The sequence below is a fragment of the Anomaloglossus baeobatrachus genome, chromosome 10, assembly GCF_048569485.1.
Source record: "Anomaloglossus baeobatrachus isolate aAnoBae1 chromosome 10, aAnoBae1.hap1, whole genome shotgun sequence".
Lineage (NCBI taxonomy): Eukaryota > Metazoa > Chordata > Amphibia > Anura > Aromobatidae > Anomaloglossus > Anomaloglossus baeobatrachus.
Window position 1 is genome coordinate 135170940 of NC_134362.1, and position 23591 is coordinate 135194530.

Sequence of the window (23591 nt, forward strand, 5' to 3'; positions counted from 1 at the left end):
ATTGACCAGGCATTATGATTTTCCAGCACAGTGCAATTAGACACATACCAAAACTGTATAGTTTTTGATTTATTTAAATGATAAAACAAAATTCAGAAATTTGTAAAAAAAAAAAAAAAAAAAATTATAATTTTGCTTGCGATACATCTTACTGAGAGTCATAACGTTTTCAATTTTCATATCTGGGAAAGGGGTGGGATTCTGACAGCCGATTCTGTCCGGTTTGGGTGAACCGGTTGTTAAAATAACAGCCGGTTTGACGAACCTGCAAGAATCTGCGTTGCGACCCGGTTCCCTGTATTCATTTGTATCGGCGTCTTTAAGACGCCGATACATATGAATCCCTTTACCTCCGTGCACACTGTACTTTTGGGTACAATGGCACCAGTTTGCTCTCTGACCCGCCCCCCCCTCTCTCATACTCACTGTTCCCCGATCCCCGGCGCTGCACCGGCGTTCACTCTTCTCCAGCGGCTTTTCCTTTTTTGAAAAAGCCGGCCGCTCATTAAACAATCTCGTATTCCCTGCTTTTCCCCGCCCACCGGCAAATATGATTGGTTGCAGTGAGACACGCCCACACGCTGAGTGACAGCTGTGTCACTGCACCCAATCACAGCAGCCGGTGGGCGTGTCTATACTGTGCAGTAAAATAAATAAATAAATAATTAAAAAATCCGGCATGCGGTCCCCCCCAATTTTAATACCAGCCAGATAAAGCCATACGGCTAAAGGCTGGTATTCTCAGGATGGGGAGCTCCACGTTATGGGAGCCCCCCAGCCTAACAATATCAGCCAACAGCCGCCCAGAATTGCCGCATACATTAGATGCGACAGTTCTGGGACTGTACCCGGCTCTTCCCGATTTGCCCTGGTGCGTTGGCAAATCTGGGTAATAAGGAGTTATTGGCAGCCCATAGCTGCCAATAAGTCCTAGATTAATCATGTCAGGCGTCTATGAGATACCTTCCATGATTAATCTGTAAATTACAGTTAAAAAACACACACCCGAAAAATCCTTTATTAGAAATAAAAAACACTAACAAATTCCCTCATTACCAATTTATTACCCACAACAAAGCCCTCCTTGTCTGGCGTAATCCACGGTCCTCCAGCGTCGCATCCAGCTCTGCTGCATGCAGGTAACAGGAGCAGCAGAAGACACAGCCGCTCCTGTCACCTCCACGCAGCTAATGAAGAGAGCCGTGTGATCGGCTGAGCTGTCACTGAGGTTACCTGGATCCAGCGGTGGATGCAGCGGTGGCCGCGGGTAACCTCAGTGACAGCTCAGCTGATCGCGCTACTCACCGCCGCTCCGGTCAGCTCCACGCAGCAAATGAGGTGAGTAGCGCGATCAGCTGAGCTGTCACTGAGGTTACCCGTGGCCACCGCTGCATCCACCGCTGGATCCAGGTAACCTCAGTGACAGCTCAGCCGATCACACGGCTCTCTTCATTAGCTGCGTGCAGGTGACAGGAGCGGCTGTGTCTTCTGCTGCTCCTGTCACCTGCATGCAGCAGAGCTGGATGCGACGCTGGAGGACCGTGGATTACGTCGGACAAGGAGGGCTTTGTTGTGGGTAATAAATTGGTAATGAGGGAATGTGTTTGTGTTTTTAATTTCTAATAAAGGATTTTTTCGGGTGTGTGTGTGTTTATTTACTAAAAAAATTGTTTAAAAGAACAGAGAGTCCTCAGTGGTTGATACCTTTTAATGGCTAACTGAAAAGATGGTAATAATTGCAAGCTTTCGAGACTACTCAGGTCTCTTCATCAGGCATGGTATAACACAAAATCTGAAGAGTCACGTATTTATACACAACAGGACTTAGAATAGTGCAGTAAAAAAAAAAAAAAAAGGAAAAAAAAAAAAAAAAAAGGAACAAGTTATATGAAACAGAACTATCTCTATGGCAGGGGGACAAGCTGTTCTAGCCATAAATACTGCTGCAGTTCAGTGTGAAAGTTTTATTGTCCTTTGATAAGGGTCTGGTCCAGGGCTGTGACATGCTCGGATGGTCAGAGGAGCACATCTTTTAACTGATGTAAAAAGACATGAATCCATGAGACACATTCATTCCTTCTCTGAATGTGTCAAAGGTCATCATAAGTTTGTACTCCCATAGTCTCCTGTCTCTCTGGGACTTGAAGTTTCCTTTCAATACCAGCAATTTCATGTCCATGATGCTGTGGTCTGGGTTACAAAAATGTTTGGCCACAGGTAGATCCATCCTTTTTTCTCTAATTGTGTGGCGGTGAGAATTCATCCTTGTCCTGAGCTGTTGTCCTGTCTCCCCTACATACAGACCCCCAGTTGGACATTTGGTACATATAATTAAGTACACCACATTGGTTGTGGTGCAGCTGAACGTACCTGGGATCTTGTAGTCCTGATGTGATCTGGGAATCTTTATCTTGTCCGTTGTCAATATTAATGGACAGGTCTTGCATTTTTTCTGGTTGCAGGGAAATGTTCCTGTTGGTGTTGGAGAGGACAGGGAGCTTCTGACAATGATGCTTCTTAGATTTGGGGGCTGATGAAGAGACCTGAGTAGTCTCGAAAGCTTGCAATTATTACCATCTTTTCAGTTAGCCATTAAAAGGTATCAACCACTGAGGACTCTCTGTTCTTTTAAACAATTTTTTTATCTCTACTGGCTAACACGGTACAAAGATATATTTCACTTGTTTATTTACTGTCACTTACAGATTAATCATGGAAGGAATCTCGGGGAGACGCCTGACATGATTAATCTAGGACTTATTGGCAGCTATTGGCTGCCAATAACTCCTTATTACCCCGATTTGCCAACGCACCAGGGTAAATCGGGAAGAGCCGGGTACAGTCCCAGAACTGTCGCATCTAATGTATGCGGCAATTCTGGGCGGCTGCTGACTGATATTGTTAGGCTGGGGGGCTCCCCATCCTGAGAATACCAGCCTGCAGCCGTATGGCTTTATCTGGCTGGTATTAAAATAGGGGGAACCGCACGCCGGATTTTTTAATTATTTATTTATTTATTTTACTGCACAGTATAGACACGCCCACCGGCTGCTGTGATTGGGTGCAGTGACACAGCTGTCACTCAGCGTGTCTCACTGCAACCAATCACATTTGCCGGTGGGCGGGGAAAGCAGGGAATACGAGATTGTTTAATGAGCGGCCGGCTTTTTCAAAAAAGGAAAAGCCGCCGGAGCAGTGCTAACGCCGTGCAGCGCCGGTGATCGGGGATCGGTGAGTATGAGAGAGGGGGGGAAATCACCAGCAAATGAGGTGAGTAACGCGATCAGCTGAACTGTCACTGAGGTTACCCGCGGCCACCGCTGCATCCACCGCTGGATCCAGGTAACCTCAGTGACAGCTCAGCCGATCACACGGCTCTCTTCATTAGCTGCGTGCAGGTGACAGGAGCGGCTGTGTCTTCTGCTGCTCCTGTCACCTGCATGCAGCAGAGCTGGATGCGACGCTGGAGGACTGTGGATTACGCCGGACAAGGAGGGCTTTGTTGTGGGTAATAAATTGGTAATGAGGGAATTTGTTAGTGTTTTTTATTTCTAATAAAGGATTTTTCGGGTGTGTGTTTTTTAACTGTAATTTACAGATTAATCATGGAAGGTATCTCGGGGAGACGCCTGACATGATTAATCTAGGACTTATTGGCAGCTATGGGCAGCTATGGGACAGTCCCAGATCTGTTGCATCTAATGTATGCGGCAACTCTGGGCGTCTGCTGGCTGATATTGTTAGGCTGGGGGGCTCCCCATAACGTGGGGCTCCCCATCCTGAGAATACCAGCCTGCAGCCGTATGGCTTTATCTGGCTGGTATTAAAATAGGGGGGGACCGAACGCCGGATTTTTTAATTATTTATTTATTTACACGGCACACAGAGCCGCGCGGCATTAAATGAAGTCGGGTGAAGTTCACCTGCTTTTTTGACACGTCCCCAACGACCAGCTAGTCGCTCTGCAGGTCCGGATCGCTGTTAGGTCGTTGGCCAGGTTTGCCTGTTTGACAGCTCACCAGAGACTTTGTAGCGATCCCGGCTAGGTTGAGATCGCAGGTTGGATCGCTAGAAAGTCTCAGTTTGTAAACCCAGCTATACTGTGGGATTTCCTGGAGATCCCCCGCTGGAATGAACTCTTTACCTTGTGACATCAGCGGGGGTCCCTGCAGAGGTGTCCCGGTAAACAATGGGAAATAAGCTGGCTATGTGGCTTTCTTCTATGAAGGAATCTATATAGCCATAGCTTTCTTTTCTCCCTAAAAACGCCCAAACGCATAAAATATAAAGCAACGTGGGCATTACACATGCGTTTTTTCATGTTGCTTTTTTCCCTGACTCCATTGAAGTCAATTAGGGAAAAAAGCAGGAAAAAACGCTAAAACAATTGACATGTTGCTTCTTTTTTCAGCAAGAAAAAAAGCAACTGAAAAAGAAGCAACGTGGGCACAGCAAGCCCCGATTCTCATAGACTTTGCTGGGATGCTTTTTCCTTGCTTTTATTGATTAAAAAAAAAAGCAATGAAAAACGCTAGAAAAAACGCTGTAAAGACGCCCTGTGGGCACAAGGCCTTACATTGAATGGTGCTTTTGAAATGTTTATAATTATGCATTTTGCGTATATGGATCGACTTTGGGGTATATTTTGTTATGATGGTGTAACATGCCCTTCTATTTGCCCATATTTAACATGGCGGTTCAGCTTGCTCTGAATGTTCGCGCGTCTGTCAGTCTGCTCCCGCCTCCTCTGCTGTGCCTGGCGTCCAATCGGGGATCGGCATTGCACGCATGTGCAGTGCTGACTTCCGGACATCAGCAGCGGGTCCGATCCCCGATTGGACGCCGGCCGCGGCAGCGGGTGACGAGCGTGTGCCGACCACTACTGATGTAAATGATTAGGGATGTATATAGGGGCCCAATATCCCTGTCCCTGCACCTCCGGACGAAGCTCCGGCGAAACGCGTTGAGGTGCAGGGCGGTGTGACTGGGTACCAAACATGGCCACCGCAGGTTGTTTGTCCCTTGCTCAGTAGTTATCCCCTTGGCAGGACCAGATATGGCTATTGAATACATTTTCTTAAAGGATACTGTGTTATCATAGAGCCTGGTTATCACTAAGGATATAGCTACATATATTGATGCACGCAGCCACAGGCACCCGGCCGCCCAATCGCCGCACAGACAGGACACCCAGGTAAAGCTATAATTGAATTTTAAGACGCACCCCCCCATTTTCCTCCCAAATTTTTGGGAGGAAAAGTGCATCTTCTAATCTGAAAAATATGGTACTTAAAGGAGTTGTCCGACATAAACTCAAAAATTTTTGGTAAGCTAATCTGTGCTGTATTGTCATATAAAACACCCCTACATTGTTATTTCTTGTTTTCTAACTTTTGTTCCTCTTGAATTCCCCCTTTATTCTCTGCAGCTCCTTGTTTACATTCAGATCCAGCAAACTGACCACTTCCTGTGCAAAACCTCAGTCAGAGCTGGCACCGCCCGACCTCAGTATCCAGCCCCACCCCAGTGTCCAGCCTCGCCCCCTGCCCGCCCCCTGCACACACATTCCCTGTCAGTATTCTTCCCCAGCACTGACCTGTTATCACTACAGCATTGCAAATGAGAGCCCCACATCGGGCTCTGCACCGCACATCACATCGGGCTCTGCACCGCACATCACATCGGGCTCTGCACCGCACATCACATCGGGCTCTGCACCGCACATCACATCGGGCTCTGCACCGCACATCACATCGGGCTCTGCACCGCACATCACATCGGGCTCTGCACCGCACACCACATCGGGCTCTTCACCGCACACCACATCGGGCTCTGCACCGCACACGCACACACGACGCTCTGCACCGCACACCACATCGGGCTCTTCACCGCACACCACATCGGGCTCTGCACCGCACACGCACACACGACGCTCTGCACCGACCCCCCTACCCCCATAGGGAACACATGTAGGGAGTACATACTTACCTGTCCTCGGTCCCCGCCGATACACTGCCAATTTTCCAGGTTTTCCCCACCTACAAAGAATGGAGAGGTCTTTAATTTTTATTTTAGGTACCAGGGCTGTGGAGTAGGAGTCGGTGTTCATTTTGGTGGAGTCGGAATCGGTATAAAATGGACCGACTCCAACGCCTTAAATATATAATAAATTGGGGACAGTAGTGCAATGCAGAATGTGCTGAATATTTTTTCATAGGAATTTGGCAAAGTTATGAAATGTCCTATAAATGACTGTTCTATTCCTGATCTAAGGCTACATTCACACACAGCGTTTTTGCTGTGTTTTTTGAGGATACGTTTTTCAGCTGCAAAAGCAGATCAGCTTTTTTTTAAAAAAAACGCATCACCTGAAAGGTTTTTGAGCTCAAATAATGCTTTCAATAGCAAAAGCAGATTAGAAGAACACTACAAACTGACATGCTCATTCTTTGTGAGGATCCGTTTTTGAGGCCTCCAGTTTCTCCAGTGGAAAAAGTTCTGCAAGATTACGAACTCAAAAAAGAACAGGTTCTTGCTATTGTAACGGACAATGCTTAAAACATAAGTAGAATTAATGTAGCCCAATGGGGTATTAAAAAAAAAAAAGTCAAAAGAAGCCGGATAACCCCTTTAATGATAATGAATGACCTACAGTATATGGTGCTGACTTGTCTTAATCTGAGTCACTATATTTACAATCTGTATGTAATTACAGTTAGGTCCAGAAATATTTGGACAGTGACACAAGTTTTGTTATTTTAGCTGTTTACAAAAACATGTTCAGAAATACAATTATATATATATATAATATGGGCTGAAAGTGCACACTCCCAGCTGCAATATGAGAGTTTTCACATCCAAATCGGAGAAAGGGTTTAGGAATCATAGCTCTGTAATGCATAACCTCCTCTTTTTCAAGGGACCAAAAGTAATGGGACAAGGGACTCTAAGGGCTGCAATTAACTCTGAAGGCATCTCCCTCGTTAACCTGTAATCAATGAAGTAGTTAAAAGGTCTGGGGTTGATTACAGGTGTGTGGTTTTGCATTTGGAAGCTGTTGCTGTGACCAGACAACATGCGGTCTAAGGAACTCTCAATTGAGGTGAAGCAGAACATCCTGAGGCTGAAAAAAAGAAAAAATCCATCAGAGAGATAGCAGACATGCTTGGAGTAGCAAAATCAACAGTCGGGTACATTCTGAGAAAAAAGGAATTGACTGGTGAGCTTGGGAACTCAAAAAGGCCTGGGCGTCCACGGATGACAACAGTGGTGGATGATCGCCGCATACTTTCTTTGGTGAAAAAGAACCCATTCACAGCATCAACTGAAGTCCAGAACACTCTCAGTGAAGTAGGTGTATCTGTCTCTAAGTCAACAGTAAAGAGAAGACTCCATGAAAGTAAATACAAAGGGTTCACATCTAGATGCAAACCATTCATCAATTCCAAAAATAGACAGGCCAGAGTTAAATTTGCTGAAAAACACCTCATGAAGCCAGCTCAGTTCTGGAAAAGTATTCTATGGACAGATGAGACAAAGATCAACCTGTACCAGAATGATGGGAAGAAAAAAGTTTGGAGAAGAAACGGAACGGCACATGATCCAAGGCACACCACATCCTCTGTAAAACATGGTGGATGCAACGTGATGGCATGGGCATGCATGGCTTTCAATGGCACTGGGTCACTTGTGTTTATTGATGACATAACAGCAGACAAGAGTAGCCGGATGAATTCTGAAGTGTACAGGGATATACTTTCAGCCCAGATTCAGCCAAATGCCGCAAAGTTGATCGGACGGCGCTTCATAGTACAGATGGACAATGACCCCAAGCATACAGCCAAAGCTATCCAGGAGTTCATGAGTGCAAAAAAGTGGAACATTCTGCAATGGCCAAGTCAATCACCAGATCTTAACCCAATTGAGCATGCATTTCACTTGCTCAAATCCAGACTTAAGACGAAAAGACCCACAAACAAGCAAGACCTGAAGGCTGCAGCTGTAAAGGCCTGGCAAAGCATTAAGAAGGAGGAAACCCAGCGTTTGGTGATGTCCATGGGTTCCAGACTTAAGGCAGTGATTGCCTCCAAAGGATTCGCAACAAAATATTGAAAATAAAAATATTTTGTTTGGGTTTGGTTTATTTGTCCAATTACTTTTGACCTCCTAAAATGTGGAGTGTTTGTAAAGAAATGTGTACAATTCCTACAATTTCTATCAGATATTTTTGTTCAAACCTTCAAATTAAACGTTACAATCTGCACTTGAATTCTATTGTAGAGGTTTCATTTCAAATCCAATGTGGTGGCATGCAGAGCCCAACTCGCGAAAATTGTGTCACTGTCCAAATATTTCTGGACCTAACTGTATATACCATCTATTGTACTGAATATTGTTAGACAATTGGCCTGTGAATTTCCATTTTTTGGAATTTTTCCTGATTGTTTTTAACACGTTTACTGCACTGTGTGATCCTTTGATATATTTTTCTAATAAATTAAATATTCTTAATTTTTTGTCCATTTGGATATTACTAAATTATGAAGAATGGTTGGTCAATTTATAGGTTTATTCTGTAAATTGAGGACCAGTGTTGTCTATTGAGACTACTTTAATTAAATTAAAAATCCACAGATCCATATTGTAATCACATGTGGTGGGAGCCTGCATGGGAGAGGAGAGTACATAGAATCTGCATGGAAGTGGAGGCCACATGGGGTGGGAGCCTGCGTGGGAGTGGAGGCCACATGGGGTGGGAGCCTGCATGGGTGTGGAGGCCACATGGGATGGGAGCCTGCGTGGGAGTGGAGGCCACATGGGATGGGAGCCTGCGTGGGAGTGGAGGCCACATGGGATGGGAGCCTGCGTGGGAGTGGAGGCCACATGGGGTGGGAGCCTGCGTGGGAGTGGAGGCCACATGGGGTGGGAGCCTGCGTGGGAGTGGAGGCCACATGGGGTGGGAGCCTGCGTGGGAGTGGAGGCCACATGGGGTGGGAGCCTGCGTGGGAGTGGAGGCCACATGGGGTGGGAGTGGAGGCCACATGGGGTGGGAGCCTGCGTGGGAGCGGAGGCCACATGGGGTGGGAGCCTGCGTGGGAGCGGAGGCCACATGGGGTGGGAGCGGAGGCCACATGGGGTGGGAGCCGGCGTGGGAGCGGAGGCCACATGGCGTGGAAGCGGAGGCCACATGGGGTGGGAGCCTGCGTGGGAGCGGAGGCCACATGGGGTGGGAGCCTGCGTGGGAGCGGAGGCCACATGGGGTGGGAGCCTGCGTGGGAGCGGAGGCCACATGGGGTGGGAGCCTGCGTGGGAGCGGAGGCCACATGGGGTGGGAGCCTGCGTGGGAGCGGAGGCCACATGGGGCGGGAGCCTGCGTGGGAGCGGAGGCCACGTGGGGCGGGAGCGGAGGCCGCGTGGGGTGGAAGCCTGCATGGGGGTGGAGGCCACATAGAATCTGCATGGGATGGGATCTGTATAGGAAAGGTTGTCCGTTCCAATTTGAGCAGGGTTCCTTTAGTAATAATTTTCAAACATTATAGAAAAAGTTTCATACAAAATGCCAAGCAAGGCCCTGTGCGCATGCTGTGGATTTACCGCGGATTTTGCCGAAGATTTGCTGCAGAAAATGTGTTTAACATTGCTGCAGTCATTCCCCAGCAAATTCTATGGGTTTTTATAAATGCTGTGCTCACACTGCATTTTTTTATACCCGCGGATTTTCCGCTGTGGAATTACCATATTTTTCAGATTATAAGACGCACTTTTCCTCCCAAAAATGTTTTCGAGGAAAATGAGGGGTGCGTCTTAAAATCCAAATGTAACTTACCGGGTGCTACCAGCGCTTGTCAGTACGGCGCTGTTGTGTGCATCGGCTCCACTCTGTTCGGCTCTGCTCTGCACGCGGCTGCTATGTGCTGCTTGGCGCGTAGCTGCTTTGTGCTGCTCGGCGGGCGGTCATTCTGGGGATATACTGGCCGGCAGGGATTCAAATAATGGCACCTAGAGTCAGCGCCTGCGCAGATGGAGCTCTCAGCTCAAGCTGTCATCTACGCACGCGCTGACTATGACCGCAATTATTTGAAGCCCTCACCATAGACCACCGACATCTTCAGAATGGCGTCACCAGCCCCGCGCAGAGCAGAGACCACAGTGAGTATCTGGGCTGCATCTCCTTGCTCCGCTGCTGCCCCCTCTCCATGGTAAGACACCACCAGATTATAAAACGGACCCCATATTTTTTTTTTTTCACTTTTTTTTTTTTTTTATCCAAGTTTGTGGTGCGTCTTATAATCCAGTATGTCTTCAAAAACAAAAAATACGGTAATGAGCATTTAACTTCTTTTCCACAGCTACCTGCGGTTTTTGCCATAGATAATAGTAAAAATCCGCAGGGACCAACCTGCGGAAAATCCGTGGTAAAAGCAAATGCGGACTTCGTTGCGGTTTTGGTGTGGTTTTTTACCGCGGGTGCCGGATTCTTTAAGAGGGTCCGGATTTTCCTTAAGAAAAAGGCACTGTCTAGTGTGCACATGACCTAAATAAGTGACTGACTGTGACTGAAACAACTGGTACTTGATAGGAAAGTGAAGGTATAGGAAGAATAAGAAGGGGAAAGTTTTTATTATTAAATACTTGTATTTTGTGGTTGAGGAAAGTGTGCAAAAATGGGTGTGGTTACAAAATGAAGTGTGTTTTTCAAATGGGCGGGGTTTACAGAGAACCTGTTGTTAAAATTTTGAATCCCACCCCTGATCTGGGGCTGTGTGAGGCTTCTTTTTTTCCACCCCAAGCTGATGTTTATTGGTATGATTTTGGGGTATGTACAATATTTTTATTTTGATCACCTGATATAAAAAAAAAATTCCATTGTCGCTGTGTACAAAGAAAACCCAATTTTGGATTTTATTTTTTCTTGTTACGTTGATTAGGGATCTGATATATTTTATATTTTGATGGATTGGACTTCTACAAATGCAGCAATACCAAATGTGTTTGTTTTTTTTCTTATTTCTTAGTTTTTAATGTGGTAAAGGGAGGAGATTTGAACTTTTATATTTTTTTTTTTCATGTTTTTAAAAATGTTCTTTGTCCTTAATAGTATCTTTAGGAGACTTGAACCTGCGCTGTATACAGCATTACCATGCCACAGCATTCCTGTACAGTGGGGAAAGTATTGGATACACTACTAACTTTACAAGTTTTCCCACCTACAAAGAATGGAGAGGGCAGTCATTCTTATCGTAGGTATACTTCAACTGTGACAAACAGAAACCAAACAAAAAAAATCCAGGATATCACACTGTATGATTTTTACGTAAATAATTTGCATTTTATTGCATGAAATAAGTATTTGCTCACCTACCAACTAGCGAGAATTCTGGCTTTAACAGAACTGTTATTTTTTTCTTTAAGAAGCTCCTACTCTGCACTCATTACCTGTATTAATGGCACCTGTTTGAACTTGTTCTTACCTATATAAAAGACACATGCCACACACTCAATCAATCATACTCTAACCTCTCTAATATGGCCAAGACCAAAGAGCTGTCTAAGGACACCAGGGACAAAATTATAAACCTGAAAAAGGCTGGCATGAGCTACAGAACAATAGGCAATGAACAAACAATACCATAACACACGAGAGATCTCGTACCATAGTTAGCATATGGAGAAAGCCATATACAGAAATTTAATGTAACAAGTGAAGAAGAGTCTGTACAAAGGCTTTGTAGTTGAAAAAGAGTATATACATTTTATTAACTAGAAAATACATAAGGCAAAAAAGATGGTTAAAACATGTAGAGACAGGTGATGAATACCACCAGATGGCGCCCTCACAGCACACTGGTACATGTACAGATACTGCAGAGCAGTCAGTGAACAAAGAGACCAAAATAATGAATGATCTATAGCAATCAATCAACATAGTTTTAAAACCCACTGACTGCTAGACATTACCTGTGCCAAAGTTATAATATAATGCCACCAGTTTTCTTGCAAGTGTAACTAATAGCACAGGATGTCTAATCACACAAAGCTGACGTACCTGAAGTGTGGTGTGAGGGTGAGGAAAAATTGAAGAAACATAAGATGACGGCCAATCTTATTCGGTCTGGGGCTCCATGCAAGATCTCTCCTCGTGTAGCAAGGATGATACTGAAAAAGGTAGGGAATCAACCCAGAACTAGATGAGAAGACCTGGTCAATGACCTGAAGAGAGCTGGGACCAAAGTCTCAAAGATTACCGTTAGTAACACAACTACACCGTCATGGAGTAACACACTATGCCATCAGGGCACACAAGGTCCTCTTGCTCACACCAGCACATGTCTAGGCCCGTTTGCAGATGACCATCTGGATGATCCAGTGGAGGCATGGGAAAAGGCCATGTGGTCAGGTGAGACCAAAATAGAATTTTTTGGTATCCACTTCACTCGCCATGTTTGGAAGAAAGAGAAGGATGAGTACAACCCCAAGAGCATAGTCCCAACTGTGAAGCATGAGGGTGGAAACATCATACTTTGGGGGTGCTTTTCTGCTAAGGGGACAGGACGAATACACCATATTGAATGGAGGATGGATGGGGTCATGTATCGCAAGATTTTGGCCAACAACCTCCTCCCCTCAGTAAGAGCAATGAAGATGGGTCGTGCCTGGGTCTTCCCGCATAACAATGACACGAAACACACAGCCAGGGCAACTAAGGAGTACCTCCGTAAGAAGCATTTCAGGGTCCTGGAGTGGTCTAACCAGTCTCCAGACCTGAACCCAACAGAAAATCTTGGGAGGAAGCTGAAACTCAATGTTGCCCAGTGACAACCCCAAAATCTTGAAGATCTGGAGAAGATCTGTATGGAGGAGTGGGCTGTTGTGTGTCCTTGCTGCAGTGTGTGCAAACTTGGTCAAGAACTACAGGAAACGTCTGACCTCTGTAATTACAAATTAAGTTTTCTGTACCAAATATTAAGTTCTGTTTTTCTATTGCATCAAATACTTATTTTATGAAATAAAATGAAAATAAATAATTAAGAATCATACGATGTGATTTTCTGGATTATTTTGTGGGCATTCTGTCTCTCACAATTGAAGTGTACCTACCAGGGCTGTGGAGTCGATAAGCCAAACCTGCGACTCCTCCTCCTCAATTTCCCTTGCTCCGACTATACGACTCTGACTCCGACTCCCACATATATTGCTTATATTTAAGTGAAAAATTTATTGTAGTAGAATGTGAACATCAGACTGTCAGGTTTCCAGGTTTTCCAGTTCTCTTTTGAATGAGCTTGCCCTCAGTTAACATGGAGTTTAAGGTTCTGTTGCCCTACTTCCTGTCCAGCTGCTTAAAAGGCCGCCTCTCAGCCCAGTCCAGTGCCTGAGTATACTGCTTGCTGTGTGCTCCTGCTTTGCTGTTTCTACTTCCTGATTGCCTTGGATTCTCCTGAAACTCTACCGACCGACTCTGGACCATACCCGGTTTTCTTCAAGCTGTGCCCGGACTCCGTCTGCCGTCTTTGATCAGCACTCTGCCCGGTTCGTAACCACTCTGGACAATCATCCCGTACGGACACTCCTGGACTATACCACTTGCCCCTTGTGTACCGGCTGCCGCACATTTAGGCCTTCCAGGGTTGATTGCCGGACAGTCCCTGTACAGGGGTTCGCTCTGGTGGTCTCCCTGGGGGAGTCCGGTGCGTGGCCCCGGGAATCCCCTTCGCTCCGTTTTGTGTGTTGTTTTACTGTGTTTATTCCCGTTGTGTATCTACCGTGGTGACATATTATATAACATCTTGTACCAAGAACTCGTCTCTGTTGTCATTGCCCTAACGCAATCGAAATCCTCAGAACATACAGTAGTATTACATTATACTCAGGCCATAAGAGGATTTCGCTGGGGCAATGACTGAGACACGAGTAGATCAGCTCTTTTCCATGATCAACTCCTTGCAGCAGGAGATGGAGGCGGTGCAAACTAAACTCAGAGATGTGGAGGCACAGCTGGGCCATGATCACCAGGTACTGGGTCCGGCTATTCAGGATTTGCAAGTCAGAGTGGAGGCTCAGGAAGCCGTCCCCACTACGTCCGTATCAGCTGCCGGTATGCCTAGGTTACCCCCATTCCGTTTCAATGGTGATCGTAGTCAGTTTCGTGGATTTGTGAACCAATGTATACTGTTTTTTGATGTACATGCTGATTATTACCGTTCTGACCGGTCCAAAGTGTTATGTATAATCATGTTATTAACCTCACGAGCACTGGCTTGGGCTAATCCTATGATAGAGAATCGGGACATCCGTTTAAATCACCTGGATGACTTTCTGAACGCAATGGCGCAAATGTTTGATGATCCGAATCGCCGTGCTACCGCTGAATCGGCTCTCCTTTCCTTACGTCAGGGAAAGCGTTCTGTCGTTGAATACGCCACTGAGTTCAAGAGGTTAGTGGTAGACACCGACTGGGGAAACAATGCATTATTGTCTGTATTCAGAAAAGGTTTGTCCAGTACCATCAAGGACGAGTTAGCTCGTTCCGAATCTCCAGGGGATTTTGAACTGTTTCTCCAGCACTGTGTGCGTATTGATACCCGCTTGACGGAGCGTAGACAGGAAAAATGGGCAGCTGTAAACCGTGTAAACAACTTTGCGTTTCCTTCTAGAGAACCCGCTCTCAGGACACCACGGGAGGCCGAGGACGTTCCTATGCAAGTGGACTCTCTGCAAAAGCGAGAGACCAACGAACGTCGCGAACACCGGCTCCGTGAGCGTTTGTGTTTCTATTGCGGTCAATCGGATCATTTCTTGATCGACTGCCCGAAACGTCCGAATCGCCCAAATAAGGTATTGGCAGCCATGGCAGAGTGTGACAACACGGACGCAGAGTCCGATATCTCTGAGGCAAGTGGGCACTTGGATGCGGTATTTCCCTTGACTGTAATGTCAACCTCACCGAAGGACTCAGAAGGGAAATATACCCATTGCTCGCTCCCCATTCAGATCCGGTGGGAGGGGCATCTAATACCTACCTCTGCAATGATAGATTCTGGGGCAGGGGGAAATTTCATGGACTCCTCTTTTGCCAGGAAACACGGTATCCGGACTCAGCAAAGATCCTCACCGGTTACCATGGAGACGGTAGACGGATCTCCGTTAAGCTCTGGACCAGTGGATCAGGAAACAGTACCGCTAGAATGCGTGATGAAGCCAGGTCAGCAGGAGACCCTTGTTTTCATGATAATTTCTTCTCCTCATTTTCCGATTATTTTAGGTATTCCGTGGCTACGGTCTACGAATCCGGTCATCGATTGGGAAACTAAGGAAATAACCTTCCCACCGCAGAGTGGTCCGACCATTAGTCCAACTGTTCCGGCTCCAGTAACACCGAATGCGGAGGGCACTGTACAGGTACCTGTTCTACCCCCGGTTTATGATGACTTTGCTGACATATGCGACAAAAGAAAAGCCGATCGGCTTCCCCCGCATAGACCGTATGATTGCCCCATAGACTTACTTCCAGGGGCGGAGATTCCGTTTGGCCATGTCTACCCGTTGGCGGCACCTGAGCTAGAAGCACTAAAAGAATACATTGATGAGAGCCTAGCCAAGGGATTTATTCGCCCGTCTACCTCACCAGCAGGGGCACCCATCTTTTTCGTGAAAAAGAAAGAGGGGACTCTGAGACCCTGTATTGACTACCGGGAACTGAATAAAATAACCATCCGGAACCGGTATCCGTTACCGTTGATTCCTGAGCTATTGGAGAGGGTCCAACAGGCAAAAATATTCACCAAATTGGATCTCCGTGGGGCATATAATCTACTTCGCATACGTCCCGGAGACGAGTGGAAGACCGCGTTCCGATGTCGGTATGGACATTTTGAGTACCTAGTGATGCCTTTTGGACTTTGTAACGCTCCCGCGGCTTTCCAACATCTAGTTAACGATATTTTTAGGGATATCATGGACCAATTCATGGTGATTTATCTGGACGATATCCTAATCTTTTCTGATTCCTTACAGGAACACCAGGAGCACGTCAAGACCGTACTTACCCGGCTGAGGGAAAATCACCTGTACATTAAACTGGAGAAATGCGAATTCCATTGCTCACAGATACAATTCTTAGGGTATGTCATCTCTCCTCAGGGACTGAACATGGAGTCTGGCAAGATACAAGCAATTCTGGACTGGCCGGAACCGGGTAACGTCAAAGAGGTACAACGCTTTGTCGGTTTTGCCAACTTTTACCGACGTTTTATCCGTAATTTTTCAGAGATCGTTCGTCCCATCACTCTGTTAACCAAGAAAGGACAGAAGTTTGTGTGGTCCGCCCAGGCCCAGGAAGCCTTCCATCGTCTCAAGGTTTGTTTTACCTCAGCGCCTATATTGGTACATCCGAATCCCGCACTTCCCTTTATCGTGGAAGTCGACGCTTCCGACTACGCATTAGGGGCCATCCTTTCTCAAAGGACTGGGGACAAGAGTCTCTTACATCCGTGTGCTTTCTTTTCCCGCCGGTTGTCCCCTGCAGAAAGGAACTATGACATTGCGGACAAGGAATTGTTAGCGATTATTTCCGCTTTCAAGGAATGGAGACACCACTTACAGGGAGCCGCGCAGCAAGTGATAGTACTCACAGATCATCGTAATCTGGAATTTCTTAAGTCTGCCAGGTGCCTGTCTCCACGGCAAGCCCGTTGGAGCCTATTTCTTAACCAATTCAATTTTGTCGTTACATACCGTCCAGGTTCACGTAATGGGAAAGCCGATGCCTTGTCCCGAATCCACGCCGTGGACTCCGTGCCTGGAACCCCGTCTCAGACCGTGTTATCGGATGCCAATTTCGTTGGAGTAATCCAGGACCAGGACTTGTGGAAGGACATCAAGCTGGCCTATGATGGTGACGTATTTCTTGCTGCCCCCCCGAATGATGTAACTCTTGTTCTTCGGAATGGTGTGTGGTTGAGAGAGCGACGCATTTATGTCCCGGAGGCCGTAAGACTTCGGGTTCTCAAGTTGGTCCATGACTCCGTGTTGGCTGGTCATAGGGGGGTACAGAAGACGCAGGAATTTCTGAGCCGTTTTTTCTGGTGGCCTACCTGTCTAAAGGATGTAAAGGACTATGTCCACTCATGCATGGTTTGTGCCCGGTGCAAGGTCCCTCGTGTGGCTCCTACGGGACTCCTCCAACCGTTACCCGTGCCATCTCGCCCTTGGGGGTCTATCTCCATGGATTTTATTGTGGAGTTGCCAGTCTCAGGCGGGCACAATACCATCTTAGTGGTGGTGGATCGATTGACTAAAGCTGCTCACTTCATTCCGTGTACCGGTCTTCCCTCAGCCGCAGAGACAGTGGATTTGGTTATCCAGAACGTATTCCGATTGCATGGGGTACCAGACGAGATCATCTCTGACCGGGGCGTGCAGTTCACGTCTAGGTTCTGGAAGGGCTTTTGTACGGCACTCCAGATTGATGTCTGTTTGTCTTCTGCATACCATCCTCAGACAAATGGGCAAACCGAACGGACGAATCAAACCCTGGAACAATACCTTCGATGTTATGTCAGCCATCTCCAAGACGATTGGTTGAAGATGCTTCCGTTGGCGGAGTTCTCCTATAACAACACTCAGAGCAGCTCCACTAAGGTAACGCCCTTTTTTGCTAACTTGGGTTATCATCCGAATGTTTTGCCTAGGTCACCGGTTGCGGTTTCGGTGCCGGCGGTGGAGGACAGATTGACAGAGCTTCGACAGAATCTGGAGGTTCTAAAGGACACTGTGGCTACGGCCCAGGAGCGTTACAAGAGGTCGGCAGACACTCACCGGAAACCGGCACCCATGTACAAGGTAGGGGACTCTGTATGGTTATCCACCAAAAACCTGAGATTGGGTGTTCCTTCGCAGAAGCTGGGACAAAAATTCATCGGTCCGTTTAAGATCACCGGGATCGTGAGCCCTGTGGCCTGTCGGCTACGGTTGCCGCACCATCTAAAGGTACACCCGGTCTTTCATGTGTCTCTCCTCAAACCTGTCTCCCCTAATACGTTTCGTGGTCGTGTTGTGCCTCCTCCTCCGCCTGTGATGGTCGACGGCGAGGAGCAGTTCGTGGTTGAGGACATTATTGACTCCCGGCTCCATCGTCGTCGGCTTCAATATCTGGTACGTTGGCAGGGGTACGCCCCCGAGGACGATTCCTGGGAACCGGTGGGTAACATTCGGGCACCCCGGAAGATCGCTCAGTTTCATCGACGGTTCCCGGACAAGCCGGGCCCTGATCCGTCCTGAGGCCGTCTCTGGGGGGGGGGGAGTAATGTCAGGTTTCCAGGTTTTCCAGTTCTCTTTTGAATGAGCTTGCCCTCAGTTAACATGGAGTTTAAGGTTCTGTTGCCCTACTTCCTGTCCAGCTGCTTAAAAGGCCGCCTCTCAGCCCAGTCCAGTGCCTGAGTATACTGCTTGCTGTGTGCTCCTGCTTTGCTGTTTCTACTTCCTGATTGCCTTGGATTCTCCTGAAACTCTACCGACCGACTCTGGACCATACCCGGTTTTCTTCAAGCTGTGCCCGGACTCCGTCTGCCGTCTTTGATCAGCACTCTGCCCGGTTCGTAACCACTCTGGACAATCATCCCGTACGGACACTCCTGGACTATACCACTTGCCCCTTGTGTACCGGCTGCCGCACATTTAGGCCTTCCAGGGTTGATTGCCGGACAGTCCCTGTACAGGGGTTCGCTCTGGTGGTCTCCCTGGGGGAGTCCGGTGCGTGGCCCCGGGAATCCCCTTCGCTCCGTTTTGTGTGTTGTTTTACTGTGTTTATTCCCGTTGTGTATCTACCGTGGTGACATATTATATAACATCTTGTACCAAGAACTCGTCTCTGTTGTCATTGCCCTAAAACGCAATCGAAATCCTCAGAACATACAGTAGTATTACACAGACATTGAATCATTTTTATGATACAATAATCAAGATATTTAGATAGAACATAAAATATATTTATTAGAATACAACTTTAGAACCCAAGTCCTCTTGCGCCTGGCAGTCCTGTAGGCCACTCATCCTAACTGCTACCTCAGTCAGAGCTTCTTTTCTTTTAGTAATTTGTTGATCATTAAGCAGTATACGATGACTTGGGTCCACAAACAGCTGCCATCTTGAAGAGGCGTGCTGGGAAAGGGGCAATTGTTGATCAAGCCACTCAATGGGGCAGCACTTATTTAATGATTGAGCAATTGCTTGAACTAAAACATTTTCTTATAGATATGGTGAACCCTCAAGTAACCCTAAATGAAGGTCAATGGACACAGATGGCTGAATTGAAGGAATTGCTTAATCACCAATTTACCGTGACTAAAAAATTACAAGCTGAGGATTTAACTCCTGGCATTTTCATAAGGGAGTGGAAGAACTTGCTATTTTGCCTGTCCCAAAGAGAAGGTTTATTCGCAGATGGCATTTCTGCTTCAATGAAACGGAGAGAGACACAGCTATTAGAAAATAAAATTCTTCTGGAATCAATTTTAGGGGTTCTGGCGGCAATAACCAATTTCCTCACTTTTCCAATTAGATTTCTAGCATGTCTCTCTTGCAGACTATCTCTTATTGCCAGCTGCAGCATGTGCACAAGATCATCTAATTCTAAAGTATCATTTTGCTGTTCTTCTGTTTTAATGTTTGTTTCTCAGTTACATGAACAGCACTGTGGCCTTCCATCTCAAACATACTGAATCCTACATTTTCTTCTAGCTGTTGCTCATTACTCTCATTCATCAGTTTAATTCTACTTATGTTTTAAGCATTGTCCGTTACAATAGCAAGAACCTGTTCTTTTTTGAGTTCGTAATCTTGCAGAACTTTTTCCACTGGAGAAACTGGAGGCCTCAAAAACGGATCCTCACAAAGAATGAGCATGTCAGTTTGTAGTGTTCTTCTAATCTGCTTTTGCTATTGAAAGCATTATTTGAGCTCAAAAACCTTTCAGGTGATGCGTTTTTTTTTTAAAAAAGCTGATCTGCTTTTGCAGCTGAAAAACGTATCCTCAAAAAACACAGCAAAAACGCTGTGTGTGAATGTAGCCTTAGATCAGGAATAGAACAGTCATTTATAGGACATTTCATAACTTTGCCAAATTCCTATGAAAAAATATTCAGCACATTCTGCATTGCACTACTGTCCCCAATTTATTATATATTTAAGGCGTTGGAGTCGGTCCATTTTATACCGATTCCGACTCCACCAAAATGAACACCGACTCCTACTCCACAGCCCTGGTACCTAAAATAAAAATTAAAGACCTCTCCATTCTTTGTAGGTGGGGAAAACCTGGAAAATTGGCAGTGTATCAAAAACTTTATTTTCCCCACTCTATACAGCACAGCGCACTCCCTCCTTCCGGTGCACCTTAAATATCGCTGTCGGAGGTTGACTTGTAACTGCTTAAAGGGGTTATCCGGCTTATTTTGATTTTTTTTTTTTTTATTATTACCCTATTGGGCTACATTGGGGCAGGTAAGTAGATAGAGAGCACTTATCTGCCCTGCTGTCAGCCCCTCTCCCCAGGCTCAGAGGGGTCATGTGACCGCTCCTGCCGCGATTTTGCTGCTTCCGGTCATTTCATGTCAACATGGGCAGGACCATGTTGACATGCAAATCTGGGAACAGCATGTTGCCGCCCTGCTGGGCGGCTACAGTGCGTGGAGTCACCGCCCCCTTCCCTGCACCCTCCCACACATTCCCCCGTACTCTTCCCCACCCACGGTGTCACCGCCAGCACCAGGCCCCCTGCTTACAGTGCTTAGGATAGCAGGAGTGCCCGTGCAGTCTGTGTCCCGCTCCCTGTTACACTGCAGTGCGAGCAGCCGCGGGGCTATCAGCAGCTTCTCACAGTGCGTGCAGCCGTGGGGATGACTAGCGCTGCTGGCAGGAGGTTAGATGAGATTATTTCCTCCTGTGACGATCTCCTCCTCTGCCGACGTCACCGCTGTCACAGCCTTCTATGCCCGCCGCATTCTCACGTCACGTCTCGCGGGCGACCCGAAACTGTCACTAGCGGTGACGTCACAGGCTCTCGCGATATTGCTGAGAACGCGGCGGGCATAGAAGTCAGTGACAGCGCTGACGTCAGTAGAGCAGGAGATCGTCACAGCGGGTAATGATCTCATCTAACCTCCTGGCAGCAGCGCTAGTCATCCCCTGCAGTGACCTGGGCTATTGATGTTAGCTCAGGTCACTGCACTGGTCTCCCAGACATTGGGGAACATTCTGTTCGTCATTGACTGGGACATTGACTATGGTATGGATTGTCGTGGGACCCCCTTATTGGATTACGCCGGACCCTGATTTTATTGTTCTTTTCAATAAATTGGTGAAAGAGGGAATGTTTTAAGGAGTGTTTTTTCAAATAAAACTTTTTTTGTCTATTTTTTTTATTTCTGACTGGGTTGGTGATGTCGGGTATCTGATAGACGCGTGACGTCACCAACTGCTGGGCTTGATGCCAGGTGACATTACACATCTGGCTTCAACCCCGTATATTACCCCATTTGCCAACGCACCAGGGCAACGGACGGGATGAGTTGGGGCGAAGCACCAGGATTGGCACATCTAATGGATGCGCCACTTCTGGGGCGGCTGTAGCCTGCTATTTTTAGGCTGGGGAGTGTCCAATAACAATGGCCCTCCCTAGTCTGAGAATACCAGACCACAGCTGTCCGCTTTACCTTGGCTGGTGATCCAATTTGGGGGGGACCCCACGTTTTTTTTTTTTTTTAAATTATTTATATAATTTAAAATAACAGCGTGAAGTGCCCTCTGTTTTGGATTACCAGCCAAGGTGAAGCTGCCAGCTGTGGTTTGTAGGCTGCAACCGTCTGCTTTACCCTAGCTGGCTACAAAAGATAGGGGGGACCCCACGTCGGTTTTTTTTAAATTATTTTTTTGGCTAAATACAAGGCTAAGCACCCTTTAGTGCCACATGAAAGTCACTAAAGGGTGCCAGCTTAGAATATGCAGGGAGGTGGGACATTATATATGTCTTTCTCATCTATCTATCTATCTAGCTATCCCATTCATTCATTCATCCGTCTATTTCTCTGTCTCTATATCTATCCATCTCTATATCTACTCATCTATTTATCTTTCTTGCTGCTTCCGTTTTTTGCGGTCCGCAAAAAAACGGAAGGCACACGAATGCATCCGTGAAAAAAAATGACCTTTTTTTGCGGACCGCAAAAACGGAACTGTCATGTGAATGTAGCCTACATGTGTTCCCTATGGGGGTAGGGGTCGGTACAGAGCGCTGTGTGTGTGTCGCAGAGCCCGATGTGTGTGGGGGTCGCAGAGCCCGATGTGGGGCTTTTATTTCCAATGCTAGAGTGATAACAGGTCAGGTGCTGGGGCAGAATATACTGACAGGGAATGTGTGTGCAGAGGGCGGGCAGGGGGCGGGCCTGGACACTGAGGCTGGGCGGTGCCAGCTCTGACTGGGAGGTTTGGCACAGGAAGTTATGTTTGCTGGAGCTGAATATAAACAAGGAGCTGCAGAGAATAAAGGGATAATTCAAGAGAAACAAAAGTTAGAAAACAAAAAATAACAATGTAGGGGGGTTTTATATGACAATACAGCACAGATAAACTCAAAAATGTTTGGTAAGCTAATGTTGGACAACTCCTTTAACAGAGAAACCGCCCATCAGGATTGCACAAGCTTTTTAATCAAGATAATCAAATCTAGTATAGTGTTGTTGTTTCAATCTTCTTTCCCCTTTGTCACCCCTTATTCGTAGTGCCACATTCAGACATCAGTCATTCTCACGTACAAGAAAATCGGACAGTATCGCCAAAAAAATAAGATATTCTCCTTCCATCTGTCAATCCGTGCAACATGTACAGCACAGAGATGACATCCGAGTGGGACGCTGCTGAAGCCAGAAGACAATCCAAAGATAACTTTTATTACGTTTATTAACACATCAATAAATACAGGTCAGTGCATTTTTGCATCAATTTGATTCTTTTGTTAGTCCAGCGTACGGGCATCAGATAGACGACGACCTGGAACTAAAGGCCCTGTCACACTAAGCAACATCGCTAGCAACATCGCTGCTAACGAACAACTTTTGTGACGTTGCTAGCGATGTTGCTGTGTGTGACATCCAGCAACAACCCGGCCCCTGCTGTGAGGTCGTTGGTTGTTGCTGAATGTCCTGGGCCATTTTTTAGTTGTTGCTGTCCTGCTGTGAAGCACAGATCGCTGTGTGTGACAGCGAGACAGCAACAACTAAATGTGCAGGCAGCAGGAGCCGGCTTCTGTAGAGGCTGGTAACCAATGTAAACATCGGGTAACCAAGAAGCCCTGTCCTTGGTTACCCGATATTTACCTTTGATACCAGCCTCCTCCGCTCTCACTGTCAGTGCCGGCTCCTGCTCTGTGCACATGTAGCTGCAGCACACATCGGGTTAATTAACCCCATGTGTGCTGTAACTAGGAGAGCAAGGAGCCAGCACTAAGCATTGTGCGCTGCTCCCTGCTCTGTGCACATTTAGCTGCAGCACACATCGGGTTAATTAACCCGATGTGTTCTGTAACTAGGAGAGCAAGG

The 23591-nt window shown here is 46.8% G+C and overlaps 1 protein-coding gene across 1 annotated transcript in view; it reads left to right on the top strand.

The window, feature by feature from the left end:
- PSKH1 (protein serine kinase H1) overlaps window positions 1-23591 on the top strand; it is a 41557-nt gene that overhangs the window by 1580 nt on the left and 16386 nt on the right. Inside the window, exon 2 of the mRNA XM_075325667.1 lies at window positions 22776-22974. The gene's annotated coding sequence lies outside the window, so the exon portion shown is untranslated. The remainder of the gene's footprint in view (window positions 1-22775; window positions 22975-23591) is intronic.